General features: G+C 39.2%; 1 long non-coding RNA gene across 3 annotated transcripts in view; it reads left to right on the top strand.

Moving 5' to 3' along the window:
• LOC105476976 (uncharacterized) overlaps positions 1-23,758 on the top strand; it is a 543,799-nt gene that overhangs the window by 109,639 nt on the left and 410,402 nt on the right. The gene's annotated exons all lie outside the window — the stretch shown is intronic.

Raw genomic sequence — 23,758 nt, 5'->3', positions numbered from 1 at the left:
TTTAATCAGATGCATAATATTTGCCAAAAAGTTAACACAGACTTGTAAAAGTAGAACGTAAAGAATGCCCCAAATTCAACCCACTCTTTTCTCTGTTTGTGTGATATTTAAGAGACAGACAAGCTGATGTAGTGGCAGAAGAAAGGACTAGACAGAATGAGAATATACTGGCTTCAACAATATTGTTTTGTAGCATTTCATTTTTTGTGTGAGTGATCCACACATTTTTGGATATTGAATTTGCTCCAAATAATAGATCTTGTTGAAAGTTTAGATGCTTCACAATTTCCAGACTTAAAAAAGTACAAAACAGAATAGTTAAAATCAATTTAAGTTTAAAAAAAGTAAAATAAGGTAGCAAGATATTTTTTAAGTGACTAAAATATTTAATCATTTTGATCAGTTTAATATTCTATTTAATACCATAAATTATGAATATCAAAAATCAATGGTTATGCCAATATTTTGATTTTAATATTAACTCTTTCAATATTTAATATATTAAAAATATTTTATAGTGGGCCAAAATTTACACTAGTTAAAAGAACAAGGACTAGGTGTATTTATTTTCAATTCATTATGAGTTTCATTAAATTATTTTTTGTTTCCCCTCTTGCAGTTGGTTCCTTAAGGTCTTTTCTCTGTATTGTTTTATTTTATAATATATTCACTTATGTATGACTACCATAAAGTTCTGTAAACAAATAATACTATACCAATACTACTACTAATAACCATTTAGTAGGGTATTTACTAAATGCAAAAAAACTGGACTTACGGTTTTACAACAATAGCTGACATAATCTCTACCATAGTTATTGAGGTGTTATCTATATAATTTTGCTGATGAGAATAATATATTCACTTATGACTATCATAAGGTTCTGTGAACAAGTAATAGTATACTAATGCTACTATTAATAAATTACCATTTAGTATGGTATTTACTAAATGCAAAGGACTGGGCTAATGATTTTACAACAATAGCTGACATAATCTATGCAATGATTATCTGGTCTAGGTATTGTCTATATCATTTTGCTGATGGGAAAATAGGATAGGATAGACTTTCCAAAGGTCATATCATAAATGACAGAGGAATTAAAACTGAGGTCTTTAGTTCTACCTAGTCCCAGGCTTTTTCACAAGGCTCTCTATGCTGACTCCCAAAACATCTTATTGGAAATACTTTTTCTACCTATTATGTCAACTGTTAGGGAAGCCATGTGTCCCAATGTAGTCTGCTATAGATGGTGAATCTAGCTCATGCTTATTTTACCTGTTTCCCACATTTAATCCATTATCTCAACTTTAATTCAGCGAAGACATCATGATATAGCATATAAACATTGTTCTGTGGATACACAGATCAAGTGAGGCTCTACTATTTAGTAGTATTTACTTAATAATTTTCAACCTCAAATTCCTACTCTAGTGCTTTCATAACTTACATTTGTGAAGACTAAATAAGAGAGGACTCGTATAAAGCACCTCACACAGACTTCACACACACGTTGAGTACTGCCTTAGTTTCCTTCTGTTGCTGTAACAAATTATCACAAAACTTAGTGCCTTAAAACAACAAAAAAGAAAATCTTACCTTTCTGGAGGTCAGAAGACCAATGTGGGTTTCATAGGAGATAAAATCAAGATGTTGGTTTTGCAGGACTTTTCCTTAATTCAGCTAAAGACTGGGTTCTTGTCTGACCCATGGCCATGGAAATTTAGGCTCATAGATGGTTTAAAGGGTGAGTAAAGCAGGGTTTTATTGGGTGAAAAGGGAAAAAAATGGGGAGAAACAGGGATCCTCTGCAAGGCTAGAGTTCCGTGCTCGAGCACTTCCTGCCCGCAGCTTGTATCCCAGGTTCCACACAGGAAGAGAAGGGGCCAGGCTCCCCTCTGCAAAGGGCACGACCTTCCCCGGGGCTCTACCCCAGTGGGCAGGCTGATTGGAGTTTTTCTGGGGACCCCCCTCCCACCTGGCTGTCTCATTGTTAAGCTCTGTTCCTTCTGGAGGCTGTAGAGGGCTATCTGTTTCTTGATTTTTCCAGCTTGATTTTTTCCTGGGCTTGCGGGCTCTTTCTGCAGTGACATTACTCAAGCTCTGCTTTCATCAAAGCATCTCCTGCTCAGCCTCTCTGTGTCGTTTTTTTCCCCTATAAGGACCCTTGTGATTACACTGAGTTCACTCATGTAACTCAACCTATATCTCAAGATCCTTAATTTAATCGCATATACAAAATCTTCATATACATATATGTGTGTGTGTGTATTTTACTTTTTGCCAGCGGGAACATAGTCACAGGTTTTGGTAATTAAGGTGTGAATAACTACTTTGGGGGCCAGCCACAGCTCTTCTTTTCTCTTCCTCCTAAAATACAAGTCAGATGTCATCCGTTTCCATCTTCAAAATTCACACACACACACACACACACACACACAGTGACTAGGTAGCATCTGCACATAAACCTCAAACATTTTAGCATAATATTGAGACCTTCTGTGATTCAGTCCATCCATTCTTTCCTAACTCTTGTTTTTCCCACCCACGATTTCCAGCTTTTCTTCTACCTATATTAGCCTGCATGCTATTCTCTCAATACCAGCTACCAAGCTCTTGCTTATATTGTTTCCTGAGGCCAGAATTTATCCCTGTCCTCCCGGCCCCAACAACATATATGACTCAACATTTCCCCTTTTAAGGAAATCTTTTCTGTTGACTCTAGCTGAAAAGAATCACTCCTCAACATGACACAAGTCTTTTCCCACTCTATTCCTATACTTATTTCATTCTCCTTGGCATCATATGTGTTTCCTGGGCCATTATTGCCTTGGGGGAAAAAAAATCCTACCTTTACCTTTCAGTAAGACAGCCACAAAACTGTTCATACGTTTCTCTTCCTCCTGCAATTTCAGCATCTGCAAGAAACTTCTCCCCTGTATTTCTGGAAGACCTATAAGGCTGTCTAGTATCTGTTCGTTTAAACAATGTCTACCATCCATGTAGCATCTACCATTTTCTTTCTCACATTAGCTCTTCAGATCTCTTGTATTGAGATTTCTGAAGATGGTGCAAAGGACCTATGGATACTCCAAAGCAGTATCCCAATTCCCCTGTCAATGCTGCCCTAGGTATCCTCTCCTGATATCACTTTTGCTACTGTAATAAGATTTTTTCAGTATCCTTCATTGGTGAAGCCTGTCCACCTTTGTTGTACACTCTGAAAGCAATAGTACCTAAACTTCTCACCTCTGACTCTTGAAAATTCGGGAAACTCATCAAGAATTTGATACCCTAGCTCTTTCAGTTTTTGTAACAGTCCCTCTGGTCCTATGATTGGTCACACATTCATAAGAAATGGGTTGTTATGATCATCTGAATGATCATCCTTGATCTGTGCTCAAAATAACTTGATCCTCAGGCTTTGTTTTCACATCAATCTGGTATGTCGTAACCCTTTTCTCCCTGAGATTTGTTATTTTACTTAATGATTTTCAGTCACACATGCAGCTAGATTCCCAGTAGACTTCCTCTCTAATCTTTGTTATACCCAAACATACATGAATATTGGGGTGCTATGGGTCTGAGGTTACTTTATGACCCATTTTATTATTCTATTCTGATTTATTGTTTATGTGTCTTTCTGCTTGTTACTACAAAGATCCTGGAGAGCAGGGCATAGTTTTGGCATCCACCAAGCATTCTTTGTGTCATGTGTTACACAAACCTAGGGGCTAGATAAGTCATTTTTGAATGAATATAATTGGGCTGTTTGTAACATAGAAACTTTTCTTCCCAGGCAGCTAAAATAAGGGTTAACTTCATTGTTGGAGGAGCACAAATAAAGCATACAACAAATTCAGATAGCCAGCAGATCCTGGAGCTCCATCAAATTGTTTCAGGATGTTTATTCGGATCTGCCGTTTTCTCCATGCATACACAGGCACACTTAGAGTTGATGTGCCCTGCGAGAACTGGCATTCATCAAGATTTCTAAGCCATTACTTTTTCTATGGCTAGAAAAAGTAGCTGATGCTTCCTTCAAAAAATGTGAAAGGCCTGCTAATTTCTTCTAATGAAAAGGCAACAGAGGCACGGAATTTGGAATCAGAAAGGTCATTCAATAGACCATATGAGGGGGTCAACCCTCTAAAATAAGAACGTGAAAACACATTCACCAGATAATAATTTTCCACTAATAATCTATAATAAATATGCATATTTAACTCCCACTGCAAAGGAATTTTAAAATTTAGAATTTATTGTACTCTTTTCCAACATGACTGATACAAATAGTAAATGACAATATGGTTTATAGTAAATTCTTTTTATTTTATTATTGCATCTCCTGAAGATGTGAAAGAACAAACAAACAAACAAAAAACACGCCTAGGGATTTGTGAGAAGGACCAGAAGACAGAGCTTAACAGTGGCATTAAAGTGCTAGAAACCTGGAGACAAGCAGAGGGAAGAGAATGATGATTCTGATTTCAGAGGCCCAGCACCAGAGCACAGAGTGCATTAGTATTAAGCTTAGGACACCCATCCTCTATTTGGGGCTTCTATAAACACAAGACTGGGAAGGTGAGATGTAAGATAATATTACTTTAGGGGATGCAGGGATGCACCGTGTCAAAACTAGAACCACACTACACTCACTCCCCAACATGGAAACTGTGAGAGGTAAACTGCTACAATTCAGTTTATTTATCAGAGAATCACTCAGCAGAGCAAAAGCTTATCCAATAAAATATTATCAATCTATCTCAACCAAGTCTTCTTCTGCATACAATGATCACAGGCACATACTTTGGGGCGGGGCTAGAAGACCCTACTTTAACCTCCAGTGAATGTTTGCCTAGTAGATGTGATATGTATCCTTTCTCTTGTGGGTGTCTGCCTGGATTTTCACTGGAGATTGGATCCCATAGGAGGGCTTTGGTGTAGGTGAGGTTCAGGCCCTGGCCAGAGGGTTGGCTTTTTCTTGTTAGAAAGGTAGATGTACAGCATGTAGTCTATAATAGAGACAACTGTCTTTGAACTATTAAAAACTCAGGATTTTTATTCTTGACTGACCCTAATGTGCTTGTACTAGTTTTGCTAGTGCACATGCTGACTCACTCTCACCCTATGGTGATAGGTTTTATGTTTATGCAACGTGATGTGTTGATCCAGACATGTATTTGTCTTCACTGGGCAGCTCTATGGGTTGGTCTTGATAGGTCTATATTAGTTTCCTGCAACTGTTGTGACAAATCACTATAAATTTGTGTCTTAAAACTACAGAAATGCATTTCTGTCACAGTTTTGGAGGCTGGAATTTCAAAATCAACATGTGGCAAGACTATGCTCCCTCTGAAAACTCTAGAAAAGAATCCCTCCTTGCCCCTTCTAGTAGTGGTGCTCCTGGCAATCATTGGCACTCCTTGGCTTGTAGTTGTCTCACTCGAATATCTTCCTCCGTCTTCACATGCTCTTCTTCCCTCTGTGTGTCCCTTCTGTTTCATATAAGGACATGCGCTATTGGTTTCAGGGTTTACTCTTGTCTCATCTTGATCCCTAATCAATTACATTTGCAAAGACCCTATTTCCAAATAAGGTCACATTTGGGTTTCTGAGTTGACGTGAATTTTGAGGAGACACTATTTAACTCACTTCAGCGTACTGTGGCCAGAACTGGGACCTAGAATCCAGCCACAACACTGGGCAAACAGGCATTTCAATATACCCAGAGCCTATAGCATAAGCAGCCCACTATTAACCCAAAGGGCTTTTTGGTGAGAGAACGCCCTCCATCATGACACTACTACCATCTGCAGGAAAGTGGACAGATCTAGGCGGTCTACACATGGAATGGTTCTCTCAGAGGTAGGTGGCCTACATTCTTTGCCATCACACGTAGCATCTGTGTCTTCAGAACATTCACTTACTTCTCTGGACCCCACCCTTGCTGTATCCCCTCCCTGGGAATCTACAGCGACGTTTGGGAAGAGAAAATGTTGCAAAACACTGAAGTTTTTGTGAGTTAGGCAGATGAGATTTCAGACTATCAAGATTAGGGGAGTTGCAAAATATATGACTATATTTATACTCAACTATTTAGAATGTGGAATGAAGAATCTTTAAGGTATAAATGTTTTGGATAAATCCACCTTTTATCTAAACAACTGCAAGGGAAATTTAAAACGATCACATTCGGCAAATAATTTACACGGACACTTTAGGCAGGGGTAGTGGGTGCCTGAATTGTTTGGATAATAGCCTTTTTTCTTTTAACCTTTGTGGCAGGAAATTTTTTGACATGTTTGATCCTGGAAGTCACTCAATTTCTCAGTGTTTCTTTTATGCGACTCCTCAATAAAGACTTGGGGAAGCTCAGGAAGCAGGTGGTTTGGAGGTAGAAACGTTACATGTTTTGTTTTGTTCTAATTACTTGCTTGGGGCATATGGAGAGAGATAGTCAATTAGGCAGCTAGGATACCGACCACTAAGATCTTTATAGATTCAGACTTGCACTTGCATCCTGATGGGACACAAAACAGGAAGCTATTTGTTTAAGGGATCCTAACATTTTGACTGCCACCACAGATAGCCCCCTCTAGAATGAAAAGCAAGAGGTGTTTAATCACCCACAGCATCTCTAAACAACAATTAAGAACAGGAAGTGAAAGGCACTGAGTCCAATTCAAACTCCAAAGGCAATAATTAATGAGAAGCGAGGGGCGCTGCTGATTATTGTAATTTCTTTTGGTTCTGATGACTGACATCCGTAGATTGGATATGCACTGTGCATTTCATTATTTATGTCAATGCATAGTGTTGATATACTAAATATGTAGGATCAAGATTGTAAAGTTTTTTGTGGTAGAAAATAATGTGGATGACTAGTTTATAATCAGTAAGTTGTAGTTTCCTGTGAAACATTGACAGAATTAAGTAGAAATAATTTACTTGAATAAAAAAGAACATAATTAGTGAGTAACAAGATGCTGGCAGAGAATTTGTGAGAGCTCTTTTTCACTGAAATTTGAAGTTGTTCATTTGCATAGTGAAGTCGTATTGAGAGCTGCATATGTTCAGCCAAACATGGAGGGCTGTGTCAGTGGTTCCCGACTCTCCACCATGGACATTTGTCTATGTGTTCAGACCCTCTTGGGTCTAAGCAGAAACTAAGAGGCCCTGGCCCAGCTCTCATAACCTGTTTGTTTGTGTAGGCTTGACCAGGGTTTTGGTACCAGAAAATCTGTCTATAGCACCAACATCATTAGAGACACTGAAAATTTACTTTCAGCTGCCACCACATCTAGCTGGTATGTACAATTGGCATGTAACACCTCACATACCGAAGGGCTATGATTCTGCTTTACAGCTTATGTATGGAAAATTTAAAAATCTCAAGCGATGTGTTCCTGCTACTCAGGCTTTTGAGCTGCAGATTCAGCAACAGCTCAGAGAATATTTGGGGGGTTAAAACCAATGGATTAATCCAAAGTGTAGAGAAAAATTGAGATGATATGTGTTTTTTGAACCCCAAGCATGCATTGGTTTTGGGGTTGAAGCAGATGCTTTGAGTGCCTGGCCATATTCCCAGGAACCACCCAACTCCCAGCACTCATGATTCTTGGCCTGGGACCTTGCTCTCATGCCTGCCTGCCCCATGCACATGGCAGGTCAGCAAGCGAGGGTGTAGATCCACTGCCTTCACCCCAGCAGCTCTCAACCAGTGACTTGACAGGAGCTGGGAGATGAACACTCTGTAATCCTGCCCTGGGGATAACTTCCAGATACCTGTCCTCATTGGTTCTCTGAGCTCTCCAGTGGGACTGAGCTTCCATTGCCCACAGTGGTTATTTAGCTGATATTACAAACTTTGTTGTTGTTCTCTCTCCTGTCTCCCTTCCCTGCTCCTTTCTCAGAGCTCCGTGGAATTACCTCCCCAAGTAAACAACTTGCACTTGAATGCTCATCTCAGACTGTGCTTCTGGGGAGCCCAATCGCAGACATACTTTCCCTTTTACCTTGCCAGGTTCATAAAGCTAGTTAACGACGAATGGAAGCAATACCCGGTAGTGTGTTCTGGGAGCCTGCTGTGTGCCTCGACTGTGTTAGGAGCTGCACAGAGTGTTTCTGACCCTCAGAAGTACTCTACAATGAAACTCATGAGTCAAGTTCTCAGCCCACATCCTTACCCAATCTCCTTGCATTTCACTTGCCCATATTAAATATTTACATGAGGTGTATTTTGAACAACAACAAGCAATATGAATGCACCAGTTAGCAGGACTTTCTCCTCTGTCATCAGAAGTCTGTGCCCAGGCAGAAATGGGGCCGTCTGTGTAAGGCTCACTTGAGGCCCCAAGTCATTCACTAAAGAGGCAGTTAGGAATCAGAGAGAGCAGGAAACCTCCGGCAAGACTGGTTCATTAGTGCCTCTGCTGATTAATCAAGACCTGGCTGCCACTTTGTTAAATGCCTGGAGGTGGAGTTGGAGGCAATCAGCCCTGTGGAAGCTGCTTGATTGCTTCTCGAAGTGGCAGTTTGCTTTTGGACACTGGACTTGTTGTTGTCAGATCCGAATGGTGACCTTCAGTAAGAACAATGACCCTGCCTCCAAGTGCAGAGTCTATGGGCATACTATATGGGAGTCTGTTATACAGACAGTCACACATGAAGAAATAGCCGTAAAATCCCTGAGTGCAATTATATTTTGGTTTCATAAATGCAACCCAATTATTGCATTTGTCTTCCTTTTGTATTGAGCTTGGAACAGGCACTCCCACTAAATGTGCCAAATGCTTTATTTTTGTCTCCATTTTCAGAGAGTACATCAGGAAAATGAAGTGAGCTCCCCCTCCCTCCCACAGTAAACAACCACATAACTGTAATAAGAAGCTTTTTGAATAATTTATAATTTGCAAACAAAAATTCATCTGATTATGCTGAAATGACAGACACTCTGCATAACAGTGTGTATTATCAAAGAGAACTTTTTTCTTTTTTCCATTTTTGTGACTGATTATTTACACAAATTGAAGAGAAATAGCTATGTACACTATTACCTTTAAATTATTTTTTAATCTACCTTTTAATCTTTCAAAACTATACAGGAACAATATTATTGTCTGCCAATCACTGACGATGATGCATTCAAAAGCATTTTCCTATGCGGATGAACAAAAAAGACATTCAAGATAATGCGCAGTTCGTTGCTTCTTTTTTCCTAGGAAATGGGTATTTCCAGGTTTTATACCATTAGTGACTCGTGACTGTTTTATGCTGTTTTCCTTTGTTACACGGACAGAAAGCATTTAAGACATACAATTCGCTGTGTAGTCACACCACCCCTTCTTGTCTCCTCTTGTCTTAGTGTCAAACATGAAAATGATGGAGCTCTTATTTGTTTTAAAGCAAAAGTCTTTGATTAAAACTGACGGTTTGGTTGGAGCCACTTTGGGAGCTAATCAGACAAGATAGAGAACAGAAACATTAATACTCCTCCCAAATAATGCTGGGGTAAAAATTGTACAATTTGGAAGGATGTATGAAGTTTGGCTCATAATTTTGGCACTGATGATGAATCCTTTGAGGGCCCCTCACTTATGTCCAGGTGATGAAATCCCATACTGTTTGATTGTTCTGAAAGTACACGTCATGTCTGCATTATAAACGATAGTTCTTTTACATTTTCAGAAGACCAGTTATTTTTCTTGAGAGAGTTAATTTGTTTTCTCAAATTATCTAGAATAGCAATCTGCTTTCTCCATATTATTATCACTTAATTTCACTTCAGGTTGGTTTTGGTAAATTTCACTGGAGTTTGCCAAAACTTGGTTACTGGGTTAAATAGGTATGCATAGTGTGGATTCATGTCCAACATCTGCTTTTTCAGAACATTCTACTAAAAGCTGGCAGGAATTAAGAATTTTCAAAACTGTACAATGTAACATCTCTATCTTCTAGAATTTGAGAATTCTTTAAGCAACAGAAAATCACTTTCCATAGACCATAGATTCTAACAATCTGCAAAGAGAAAACCTCTTTCAACACACTCTACTGGGTATTTTCCCCCAGGGATAGAGGCTGCAGTGGCAGGTGCACTGCTCGTCATCAGCTCAGATCCCAAGAAAGCTATGGGAAACCGACCAAAGAGAAATGCAGGATTCATGCTCATCTGAAGCCAGGTTTTTAGAGGGAGTCTGGCCAAGTCTTTAGCATCAAGCATGGATTTAGAAATCATCTGAGAATCCATTGATTCTGAAGTCTGTGTATTCTTTCTCCAATAGGAAGTTCGTCCCAGTACCATATGGGGCCAGCTGAGAATTCTGTCACCACACCAGCACCAGCACCCATCTCTTCTTTCTTATCTGAAGTGGTTAGAAGAGGGACATGGGCTAACTGTGAGATTAGCACCACTCATTGGGATCAGATGTGCAGGCGTCCATTATTCCATCATCAGGGACGTGCATTCTTGACCTGGAGCCATTTGGTATCAATATTATATTAAGAAATTCCATTAGACAAACATTTCTCTGGATGTATTTTCACTAATATTTTACTTGGAAAGCAGCCACTGCTCTTTTTAGACATTTTAAGCCGCTGTCAGATGATTAAACTTTTCATTCTGTAATAACTTAGGGTGGATTTAAACCATGCCATATCTCCTAGATTCCAAATCATCCCATCTCTCCCCTACTAGAACATTTAATGGTTAGGAGTAGGCAGACAGCCTACCAAGGACTTCTCAAATAAGAATGTCAAGAAAGGAGACGCCTCCACATTTAACAATGGCTAATGCCATCCCTCTTAGATTTCATTATATTTGATTTCATTACAAGGAAAAAAATCTTTCCTGCATTGGTGAAAATTACGTAAATAATAATGTACATATTTTATTTGCCTTTACTCTGTCAGGGGCTTCAGTTTCTTTGGAAAGGAGTATCTTTTGAGTCTATCTTAAGTGATGAAACATGTCAAGAAATTCAGAATTATCCCATCTGTAAGAAAATCCACCTCCCACCCGCCCCCCCTCCCCGCGCCCGAAAAAGCTCAGACTCAAAGCCCAATAGACTTTCCTTTGTCCCTCTGTGTTGAGCATGCCTCCGCCTCCTGAATCAACCCCTGGAGGGCATTGAGGTTGGCTTGATGTCAATTCTCCAGGGCAACAGATACTCCTAGAAAGAATGGTGTGTTTATAATTTTTATCCTTCTATTATTGTTTAATTACCTTCTGATACAAACAAGTGTCCTTGTGAAGGCCAAAAATAAACAGGATGGAGTTAGGCCAGACACCATCATAGTAAGACTTATAGAGATAGACATTTCATTCCAAAAATTGAGTCTTGAATATAAAACTCTCTTTTTGGTTATCTAAGCACTAACTCCACATACATAGGAGTCTACAAGTCTAATGTTTCCTTCATGACTCTTATTCAAAATTACGGCAGTGCCAGAGTATCTATTAAAGATTCAGGGCTTGGATTTTTATTAATGTTTGAGGTTCTTATTTCTGTTGACGAACAACGTGAAAAAAAAAAGTGAGAAGACAAATAGTGCCAGAGTAAAACACAACTCTATATTTTCTAACATTTCTTTTTTTCAATCGTTTAACTTTAAATAAAATAGAGCAGAGCATCATGTATTTTCATGAAGGCGGAGGTGAATGGAAAAGGAAATTGTTTTATAATGTCGAAGATAGAAATTTGCAAATCATTTCACATTTAGCTTTTCCTCTTTACATTTGAAGCTTACTCATGGGAGAAGGAAAAAAACATATTGATAGCACTTGGTTCCTTAAAGAGGTTGCAAGTATATTTGAGAACATGCTCTAACTAGAAAGGAAACCTGGAAGGGGAGGATTGAGGGAGACAGAATCTTTGTGAGAACAAGATAAGATCTTGTGAATGGCCCCTAGTAAAGCACCTGGTACATTGTGGAAATTAAGGAGTGTGGTCTCTTTCCCTGAAAGAAGAGAGGAGAAAACAGCTTTCAGGGCTGGGGGTTGGGGTGGGGTCAGAGAAGTGCTTTTTCACTATGGAGTTAGTGAAAAGGTCTCATTCCCCAATAATTTAGTCTTAGTCTTTCATGGCAAAAGTAAAGATATTTTCTGATCAGTCTTCTTGAATAGTGTATTTTGCTATTCTAAAGCATAAATAACAGAATTTTGTTGTTGACTTTTTTTTTTCATTTCCTTCAAACAATAGCAGTGATGGGTAGAAGAATAGAAAGAACAGAAGGCTATGTGAGAGCAATTAGAATCATATTTATTAAAATAATGATAGCAGCTGTCATGGACTGAGCCCTTATAATACATGGAATGTTATATGCAGTATTATACTTCTTAGAACAAGTTAAAACTGGGAATACTGCCCTTATTTTACAAATGAATAAACCCTTCAAAAAATTCAAGCACATTGTTAAAGTGATACCAGTGTACAAGTGACAGCTAGAATTTTAACTGGAATCTCTTGAACCCCAAGTCAGTATTATTTCCACAGTGCTTTCATCTTGTCAATGGTTCATCTCAGCCAGACAGAAAAACACCTGTAGCCATCAAAATGGAATCAGGACCATGCTCTCATGCAGTGTTGACCAGTGTGCCCATATCTAGCAGGGTTTGGTCTCCAAAAGGGTTGCTGTCACAACTGGGCAGTGGCTGTTGAGAAAAAAGTAAGAATGAAGAGGAAGAGGTAACAAAAGGCCCCAGAAGAGAACAGATCAGGAACAAGAGTGAGGAAGTTAGGAAGAGGTGACCTGCCATCAACTGCAGATTTTCTGTGGTCCTTCCTAAACTCCTAGTCAGCCCCTTCATTCTTATCAGAGGGTCACAGGGAATGCTCTGTCCCATTCCCTATCAATTTTTTTTTTTTTTTTTTCCTGAGACAAAGTCTTGCTCTGTTGCCCAGGCTGGAGTGCAGTGGCATGATCTCAGCTCACTGTAACCTCTGCCCTCGGGTTCAAGCGATTCTCCTGTCTTTTTAAAGGCACCGCCTATTGTTATTTAATAGATATTCTATATTTTGCCCATGAAGAAAGAACAGAATCTAACAGTGACACTATTGACTATTTTCTGAGGCAAGTGCACACCCAGTCTCCGTTTTCTAATTCCCTGTCCCTGACGCCAACAGCATGGAGCAACCCTTGGAACTGTGCACCTGATGCTGGCACAGAGCACTAGAAGGTGAGTGCTTGGGGTCATGCACTGGAAGGTGAGGATATTAGTACTGTCTGCTCGGAAAGACAAAGCAACCCACAAGTGGGCTTGTTTTATACAAGACTAAAGCCTCATCCATCTACTGGCCTGCTCAGACCCACCCATTCAGTGTCTCTGGTGGTTTGGAATGGAGTCTCTGTGGGTGCCCTATGGAATTTTGTTGGGGTGATGTGAGTGCCTCCAAAGAGCTGGTTTCTTGAAGCCAAAGTGCTGAAAATGAGGAGGAGGCTAAGAAGGAAATGCAGAAGCCTATGGGGGGAGTGTGGGAACATGACCCTCTGTCTGCCTTGTTAACATGGCCAATATTTGTGAGAGGAGTTAACGGGAACAAGCATTTGATCAATAGTCCAGAAAAGCTTGGGGAGGACAAAGAAAGAGAGGGCAGGTAATTCCCAAAGTCCAGCTGCTGAAAGGGTGTTTGTTTTACCTTAATCAGTGGTGCATCACCAAGGGATTATGAACACTGCCCAGAGGTGCTCTCCACCATTGTCTGTGTTGGATCCCCAGTAGCTACTCCAAAGAAACATGCAGCATAAGTACACACTGTGCTTAGTAAGCAAATACAGCTCTAAGTCAAGTCTCCAAACTCATTGTTCCAATCACATGGAACCCTGTTGTAAAGACATTCTGAAGTAGTCACTGGTGTGGACATAAAGGCTAAATTAAATCTAACATACAGATTCAGTGAGTGGGTATCAATTTGTTTACAGATGTATATACATGCTGGTAAATTTATGCATAGACAAGGCACAACTCACAAATATACATTCACATTTCCACTGTCATTCTATCCCTGCACAAAGTTTCCTAAGCTCTATTGTTTCTCAAAATATAGTCACATTTAATTACCACAATATTTAAGATAAATAAACCATTTTAAATTGCACCAATTCTAAACAGTTCTTCACTTTATCCCATTTTGGATTGGGAGTTGAGTTTACAATTGCCGTAAAGTCAGCATTGTTTAAGGGATCTGTCTGGGAGGATGTTGGATGCTAGTAGAGAAGAAGCTGGCTGGGGATGAAGAGAGATTCTGGTTCATTCCCTGAGCATGATTATTGATTAAATTTCAAATACGAAGGGCACCTTTTGTTATCAGCAGAAACAGAAATCTCTCCATAACAAATATGAGATATTCTCTCCATAACTATACACAGATAATTTGAGGAGACCCCTTTTATTCTGATTTGACATTAGGACTGGTCATCACAAGTGAAATTAACTACAAGACAAAGTTAGAAGCAATCTTGAACATTAGGCAGATACGTTTTAAACACCAAACTCTGATGCTTTTTAATAAGAAAATGATTTTTAATGGTGTTTTTTTTAATGTTCTATTGCAAAAGAAAGAAAAAAAAGTATAAATCTTAGGGATTATTTGGTAGGACATCTCAGCCTCCCAGAACTCTGTGTTCCGGAGGAAAAAGGTATGTAAACCTGTAGACAGGTGATAAAACTATTAGGCATGCTTGAAATAAGTGATGTCTAAGTTCTATTGGGTAGAAGCACGAGTATGACATTTTATAAAATCATTTTAATGTAAATTTACATGAAGTGTTCCAGAAAAAATTAAAAACCAAGGCCATTGAGAAAACTGCCACTCACAACCATGCTATAATAGTAATCTTACCATCTGGACAAGAAGTGCATTGTTTTGTGAGTTTGCAAAAGAGAAGGGAATACATTTACGGTAAACATACATTAATATGCAATTAAACCCATTATCTTGCTGACACGAGAAGTGCTTGTATATGTGAAAATGACGAATGGCTGTAACTCACAACCTTTGCTCACTTACCCTCATTTCTGTCAACTGTTCACTATAATCATGAACAGAATATTTACCACCAGTAGCTACAAATAGGATTTGCCTGAAAATATGATTTTTCTTCTGGAAAAGTTGCTATTCAATTGCTTTTAGAATACTTTTAAGTTGTATATGTAATTATTTAAAAGCATTTTATGTGTATTTTGTTTTGTTTTTGAGTTTTTGCTCAAATAGGGTTCTGTTTCCCTTGAAGGTATTTTTAATGCTAGAAATATCCTTGAAACTTTTTCTTTTGTGTGTGTGTGATTTGGTAAAAATTTCCTGTGCTAGCCTGTCACTGCTGTGACCTTTACTACAGTTTGTTGAGGTAAAAAAAAAAAAAAAAAAAAAAAAGATTTTGTAGATATCAGATTTTACACCAAGGTTTGAATCACCAGGTGCCTACATATCTGAGTATTAAATAACGGTTCAGATTTTGAGGAATCAAATTTGTTCATTATAACTTGTGTGCCCATAATTATTCTAGGGTTATTCCGGGCCTCAGTGTTTGACTTCCAGGCATTTGTATTTATTAGATAGAGCTAAAGAACATAAAATAATTAGAAAGCAGTTAAATTTAACTATACCATACTGATTTTAATTGCCAAGAATAACCTAAAAAGAAAGCAAAGTATGGATGGAAATTAGACTTTGTGGGGGAGAAGGGCCTATTTTCACTCTTGAACTCTGTTATTATTTATTTCTTAGTAACTGCCAGGGAAGTTTTACATAAATCTATTTGTACATATGGTACTGTGTTATCTATCATTTGAGTAGGTCAATGATACCACTGGACTGTGAGCTGCTTCAGGCAGAAATTGAGTCTTATTTTTATCCCAAGGTGCTGGTTCAGTAATGGTTACATAGTAAGAATATAATAAATATTTGATGAAAAATGAGTGAGTGAATATTAAATACATTGTTTTTTATTTTATATTTGCATTAGTCCATTCTCATGCTGCTAATAAAGATGCATTCAAGACTGGGTAATTTATATAGGAAAGAGTTTTAATTGACTCACAGGGATAGGGAGACCTCAGGAAACAATCATGGCAGAAGAGGAAGCAAATACATCCCTTTTCAAATGGTGGTAGGAAGGAGAGGAATGAGAACCCACTGGAGGGGGAAGCCACTTATAAAACCATCACATCTTGTGAGTTCTCACTATCCTGGGAACAGCATGAGCAGCATGAGGGTACCCGCCCCCATGATTAAATTACCTCCATCTGGTCCTGCCCTTGACACATAGGGATTATTACAATTCAAGATGATATTTTGGGTGGGGACACAGCCAAACCATATCAATATTCATCATTTTAAACTAAAGTAGTCCATTTATATAGTAAACAAGTCAATAATCACATGCTTCAAAGAAGTGATCTGTGTATAATAATGCAATTAAGTTGTTTCTTTCAATTAAATTCTTTATGGTAATCATGGCAGACTGTTTTCCAAAGATGTCCTCCACAAGAACTCCTGTCCCACATACTCTTGTCTAATGTGACCTTGCCATGTCCCCAGCACATGGTTGAGTTTGCTTCTCCACTCCCTGGATCTGGGCAGGCCTTATGACAGCTTTCACCATGTACAGTGAATTGATACTATGACAATTCTGGAGTAACTCTTATCTGGCCTGGGAGCTTCTGCCTCCTGCCTCTTGGAAGCTTGCTGTTGTACACGTAGTGAAACTATCCAGAGTAGTATCCACAGTAGTGTCCAGAGACTACTTCACTGAGATGCTTAAGCTGCATGAAGAAGCTCTAGAAAAGGAAGCATCAGATGAAGAGCCAGGCAAAGGGATACTGACACATTAGAGTATGAGTAAAGAATGTATTAGGGTTCTTTAGAGGGACAGGACTAATAGGATAGATGTATATAGAAAAGGGAGTTTATTAAGGAATATTGACTCACAAGATCACAAGGTGATGTCCCACAATAGGCTGTCTGCAAGCTGAGGAGCAAGGAAGCCAGTCCGAGTCTGAAAACCTCAAAAGTAGAGAAGCCGACTGTGTAGTCATCAGTCTGTGGCTGAAGGCCTGAGACTAACTGGCAAATCACTGATGTAAGTACAGGAGTCCAAAAGCTGAAGAACTTGGAGTCCGTTGCTTGAGGCAGGAAGCATCCAGCAAAGGAGAAAGATGAAGGCCAGAAGACTCAGCAAGTCTAGTCTTGCCATGTTCTTCTGCCTGCTCTGTTCTACCTGCACTGGCAGCTGATTAGATGGTGCCCACCCAGATTGAGGGTGGGTCTGCCTCTCTCAGTCCACTGACCCAGGTGTTAATATCCTTTGGCAACACCCTCACAGACACACCCAGGAGCAATACTTTGCATCCTTCAATCCAATCAAGTTGACACTCAATATTAACCATCACAAAGAACCAGTTTTGGAAGTCTATTCTTCAGCCCAAGGTGCTCCAGATGACACCACATGGATCCAAGACCAATTTCCTAGCTGAACTCTTCCTAAATCCCAACCCCCTAAAATCACTAGTACATTAAAATGGTTAAGACACTAAGTCTTACTATATAGTTTGGTACACAGGGTTAGATGACAAAAACATTAATGAAAATTTTATGAACAATGAAATTTAGAAAAAAGAACAAACTCAAAACCTGGTCTTAGAATTCCAAATCGCATGTTGCTTTAACTTTAGCACAATACTTTCTAATAATCCAATCAAATTTGTGTTTTAGTTTTTACAAAGTGTTTCCCACATGTTATTTCACTTAATACTCATGCATGCCTTCTCAGATAGCAATTTCCATGATAAAAATGAGGTAACCAAAGTTAAGTGTTTTCCTGAAAGTATGAAAAAGAATAAAGAATAATGCTACTCTAAGTTAAGCCTTTTAACTCCAAAACTTATTTCCACTTCTGTTTATTACAGACGTCTTTCTACACTAAGTAAAGAGTGGTGGGCTCAAGCCTGTAATCCCAGCACTTTGGGAGGCCGAGACGGGCGGATCACGAGGTCAGGAGATCGAGACCATCCTGGCTAACACGGTGAAACCCGGTCTCTACTAAAAAAAATACAAAAAACTAGCCGGGCGAGGTGGCGGGCGCCTGTAGTCCCAGCTACTCGGGAGGCTGAGGCAGGAGAATGGCGTGAACCCAGGAGGCGGAGCTTGCAGTGAGCTGAGATCCGGCCACTGCACTCCAGCCTGGGCGACAGAGCGAGACTTCATCTCAAAAAAAAAAAAAAAAAAAAAAAAAAAAAGAGTGGTGGTTGCAATCTAGATTTTGAATCGAGAGGTTCAGATTCTGGCAACGATATGCTAGAAGGTCAGATAGTTTCCTACCTGTGTGACCTCCGGCAAGTTACTTATCTTCTTTGTGCCTTATTTTTCACATTTATTGAACACTTACCTTATGGAGTGATTATAAGGATTTACTGAGATAATACATGTAAAGCTCTGAAAATAATTTGGTGCACAAAGAAATAATTTAGTAAATATTAGTTATTATTGTTTGAAGACGATCTGACCTACATGGACACACACGGTGAGGACACGTTCATCTCACCAGGATTTGTGTTCACTGAATCTGAAAGTCGCTCCAGTTGAGGAAGGCTGGGGCACTAGGAAATAGCCACTGGGCCTCTGAGTTCCTCTCAAAGCCTTGCTGATCTTCATCTACAGATCAAACTTAGTAGACAAGATAAGCATGGAGTTGGGAAGGTAGGCATGGAGGGAAGGCTGCTTAGGTGGAGAAGAGACAGTGGAAAGAGTTAGCAGACAATTAGAAGGGAAGAAAATGGGCCAAGTAAGTGGCAGTGAAAAGAAGAACCAGGAATTTGGGTAGTTTCTGGAGCAACCAAAGTACCATTTTGGCATAGACATGAGTATGCATTAGTCTGCTGGAGCTGCTATAACAAAATACCACAGGCTGGGTGGCTTAAACAATAGTAATTTATTCCTCAGAATAAATTCCTAAGTTCACATCTTTATTGTTCACAGTTCTGGAGCCTGGAGTCCGAATCGAGCTGTTGGCAGGTGTGGTGTCTCCTGAGGATTCTCTCCTTGGCTTGCATATGACTGTCTTCTCTCTGTGTCCTCACATTCCCTTTTCTCTGTGAGTGTGTACTCTGATATCTTCTAAGTGCACCAATCCTATTGGAATAGGGCCCCATCTTTATGACTTTATCTTTAATTACCTCTTTAAAAGCCCTGCCTTTGGGGGTGATGGCTGTATTAGGGTTCTCTGGAGAGACAAAACTTACACACACACACACACACACATATATATATAAAATATATATAAGAGTTTATTAAGTATTAACTTACATGATCACAAGGTCCCATAATAGGCTGTCTGTAAGCTGAGGAGCAAGGAAAGCCAGTCTGAGTCCAAAACTCAAGAACCTGGAGTCTGGTGTTCAAGGGGCAGGAATCATCCAGCATAGGAGAAAGATGTAGGCTGGGAGGCAAGGCTAGTCTCTCTTTTTACCTTTTTCTGCCTGCTTTATATGCTGGAAGCTGATTAGATTGTGCCCGCCCAGATTAAGAGTGGGTCTACCTTTCTCAGCCCTTACTCAAATGTTAAACTCCTTTTCCAACACCCTCACAGACACACCTGGGATCAACACTTTGTATTCTTTGATCCAATCAAGTTGACACTCCATATTAACTATCACATGGCTTCAATTTATAAATTTTGTGTGATACAATTTAGTCCATAAAATGAGGCAAAGAGTTCATGCACAGTCTGGTTGACCAGTGACTGTAGCTATAACTCTCACTTCTCAGGAACATAATTTGGCAGCATTTTTGTAGGACTCACTTTTTAACGCAGTTCTTGCTCTGATGTACCCCTGGAGCAGAAATTGGCGAGGGGGTGTTCAGATGGAAACAAGCATCTCAACATTTATTGCTACCGCTCACCTCAACCTAGACTCTATCTTCCTATTCTTGCCTTTTACAATCACTCACCTTAAACAAGATACTTACTCAAGTAACCATATAGAGTATGATCAGATCCTTGTATCAGTAGCTTTCCAGTTTCTGACTGACAGATTTCTACATCTTTAGGATCTCCATCACGTAAAAGGAATGCCATATATGGGAAGGTAGATTTGACATACTTAAAATGCATGTCTGCAAGACATAACCCTTAAGAAAGGCTAATAGTGTGAACTATCTGCAGGCTATTTTTAGAGAAGCATGGGTAAATCTATTACTTATAAATGGTAATACTGTGAAATCCCCTATTGTGAATTATATTTCCTATTCAGTTGAAAAATATATTAATGTACCATCACCTACCAGAGCTTATTGGAATCCCTGTGCCTTGTGGATGAACCCAAATCCCCCAAGCAGGTTAAATGCAGGCCTTGCATTTGCCGTTCTGTGTGCTTTCTGTCTTTGTACCAGCTCATATCAGAAATTGTGGGACTCAGCGCCCTGGCTTCCTGCTCTTGACGCATGTGCATTATGTGGTATGTATGGTAAATATTGCCAACAACTTATAACTTAAGTATCTAGAGGTGGTCATGAAAAACACTCACCTCTGTTATTTTACATTTTTTAAAGCACATTGACTCTTAGAAGGAATGTCATATTGTAACCAGATTGCTTTTCTCTATGTATAATTTGTTGGAAAAATATAAGGGAAGGCTACTCTGCATTTGTTCTGAAATTTAAACAAAGGTGTGAACTTAGGAGGTTATTCCCCTTCTGAGAAAGGTTAAAAGTATCCTCTCCTAACCCTAAACCCCTGTTCACTACTCTGTGGTCACTAAATTGGATGGCTATTGGATAGTATCTTTTGCTTGGGCTCTCATTTCTACTCTTTATACATCTTTATACACTGGCACCTACTCTACTCCCATATTCAAAAAATGTCTCTAAATCTAATTTTAACATGTCTACTGCGTAAATACCTGAGCCCATCTTTTGAAAAATGCAAGTACCTTTAAAATATGTGTGGGTGAATAAAAGAGATAGGGGAAATGAAGAAATAGAACTATAAAAACTAAGGAGCAATTTGCAATCAGCAGCACAAAACAATTTTTTTATTCCAGCCACACTTCATATTTAGGGTACCTACCTTAAACATGCCACTGCATTAAAATCCAGTGCTTCCAATTTTCTATTTTGAGAGTAAAAAAAAAAAAAAGTGGAGATCTTTTGTAATCAAAATAACAACAACAATAAACCTCACAGTTAATTCAATTTATTTTAATATACTTCAACTCACATTTATTGAGCACCTAATATCTTCTAGGTATTGCCCTGGTACAGGGAATATGGATATTGACAAGACAGAACAAGGCACTTAACTGTTTGAAGCTTACAGTGGTGTGGGGAGAATAGAGATGGAACAACCCATTCTGATGGGATGCATGTTAAATGGCAGAGAGTGTTAGGAGCTATGAGAACACAGAAGAGAGGAATTTAACCTATATTCTAAGGGGTAAGGGATACCATCATAATTCTGGGAATGGATTCATTTGCTGTTCTGATTATACACTAGGGGATGGAGCTTGGCTTCCTGGTGCTCTTAAATACTACATATTTGGCTATGTATTTACAGAAGAATACAAGTTTGTGGTTTGTTTCCATTCGGTTTTGAAACCAACTGAATCATATGAAGAATTCTTTCCTCTATCTGGATAGTCCACCTTTAGCCTAAGAGGACGTGGGGTTAAAAATCCCCTTCTGTGTGCTTGAGTGGAATGATCTAGGACTTTTCATCCTGATTCCATGTCTGAGACACTTCCCAGGGGCCCAGGGGAGGGTATGTGGGTGAACTTCCCATGGTGCTTTGTCCTATGAAGGATTTACTCCATGAAAGTGCTGATTGGTCAGAACTGGTCTCAAGGCCTCTATAGGTTTTCTGAGGCTCTACTGGTTCCTAGGAATAGCAGTGAATAGAATGAGCCTCGTTTTTGGTGTCTGTCTTCTGCCTGTCTCTTAAACTTCATATTGCCAAATTCTTTTCATATTTTTAATATGAAACACAGAGTGAGAAGGTGTCTGATTGCCCTAGGTAATTTTCACGCTAGAGGATACTATTCCTGCCTGTTAGTTATGGAACATCATCTTTGGATCTGATGGCCATTCCTGACCCAATTACTGCCCATCCCTGAGTAAGGAAAACTTCATAATATATTTCCAAACAGGGTTGCTTAATTCCACAGGGGAAAGCAGATATGATGAATATTATCTTTGTTACAAGAGTAGAAGTACAGAGCTCTTCTCTTATTTCTGATGGTAGAAGACCAATGTTTGCAGGGCTCTGTCTGGTTTGTAGCACAGTGCATTGGTGCACCCAAAGAGAGGGACTTCTTAAAGTTTTCAGTGTATAGGAGTACATATTTTTAATATTTATGCTCTTCTGAAGTACTGTCAGAATCAGGATTAATGTGTATAACACAACCTTTCAAGAAACTAAGACCCAGTAGAAACATATCTTGAGTTCACTCACAGGTTATCTCAGAAAAATAACATAAAATATTTATTTTCTTTTCAACCAGAACTGCTCAAGCTACCAGTAGACTGTCTTATTATCAAGTTACAGTAAAATGTCTACTTAAAATGTTATACATAAATATAAAATACATATACAGATGGTATATGTGCATATTGTATATGGAAAAAGACAATTTAGATAATCTAAAGCTTTTATATTTCCTTTAACGTTACCACTCTCTTGCTTATCACCTAATTCTTGGCTCAGAAAAAATAAATAACACAAAATTGGTGAACCTCATCCACAGAACCAGAAACAGGAAGTAGAAATTCTTAGGTTTGCTTCTAACATTGAGGAGGGAAGCAGGGGCGAGTGTAAAAGTGTTAGGTTGGTGCAAAATAATGGTAAAAGCCACAATTATTTTTGCACCAACTTAATACAAATGGAAATTCAAATACTGTATGCATATTCAGAAGCTATAAATTAAGCTAAAAAATGTTCAGTAAAATATTTTTCACCGTCTACATTGACAAACAAACTATCATAATACTTTGAAGGAAGATTCAAATAGAAAATCTCTCAAGTATTTGAAGTTATTTGCTGAAACACAGTAGTGAAGGGGGGTCAGCCTCTGGCCTCTGCTCCCCACAGATGGATGGTGCAGCCACCATCTCCTCCTGCCCTCAGCTCTTTTCTTACCCATTGATGTGCCTCAGGCTCTTATGTGTGGACACCCTAGCCTGCATGCCCAACGCCCACCCAAATGACTGTTATTTGTCAATGTTTTTGATTAAACAAAAATATAACACATTCATAAACAACACAGCCCACTCTAAGAGGGAAGACATGTCTATACCAGCCTTAGGGTTATGCTGGGGCAGCTTGAAAAGAGAATTGTAGGGCCCACAGAGTTTGCAGCATGGTTATAAGTGGGATGGGTTCTGTGGACTCTTTGCCCACAGAGAGAACTAGGCGCAACAGGAGGGGAACCAGAAGAGGGCCCTTTGAAGGACCCTGTGTAGGGACCCCTGTTGTCTGGGTCTAAGAGCAGTACCCTTCTCCGCAGTCACTGTGTTCTGCAATAATATCAATAGCCACTTTACTCAGTTGCTAATACCTAGTAGGTAACTGGATGGGCTCCATTCCTTCTAGTGCTATGTAGAGGCTTATTTTAGGTCTTTCCACTCAAGTAAGGAAACTGCTGTGTACTCTGTGGTTTCTGCTACCTAGTACTTGCCAGGTACTTGGAGGTAAGGAAAACAAATAAGACACTAAGGGTTCAGTGAGGCCAGTTTTTCTATGTAGAGGAATATGACTGTCTGTCTACAC

The sequence above is a fragment of the Macaca nemestrina genome, chromosome 19 (assembly GCF_043159975.1).
Source record: "Macaca nemestrina isolate mMacNem1 chromosome 19, mMacNem.hap1, whole genome shotgun sequence".
Taxonomy (NCBI): Eukaryota; Metazoa; Chordata; class Mammalia; order Primates; family Cercopithecidae; genus Macaca; species Macaca nemestrina.
The sequence above is the reverse complement of the archived record's forward strand: the minus strand, read 5'-3'. Positions and strand labels throughout refer to the sequence as shown.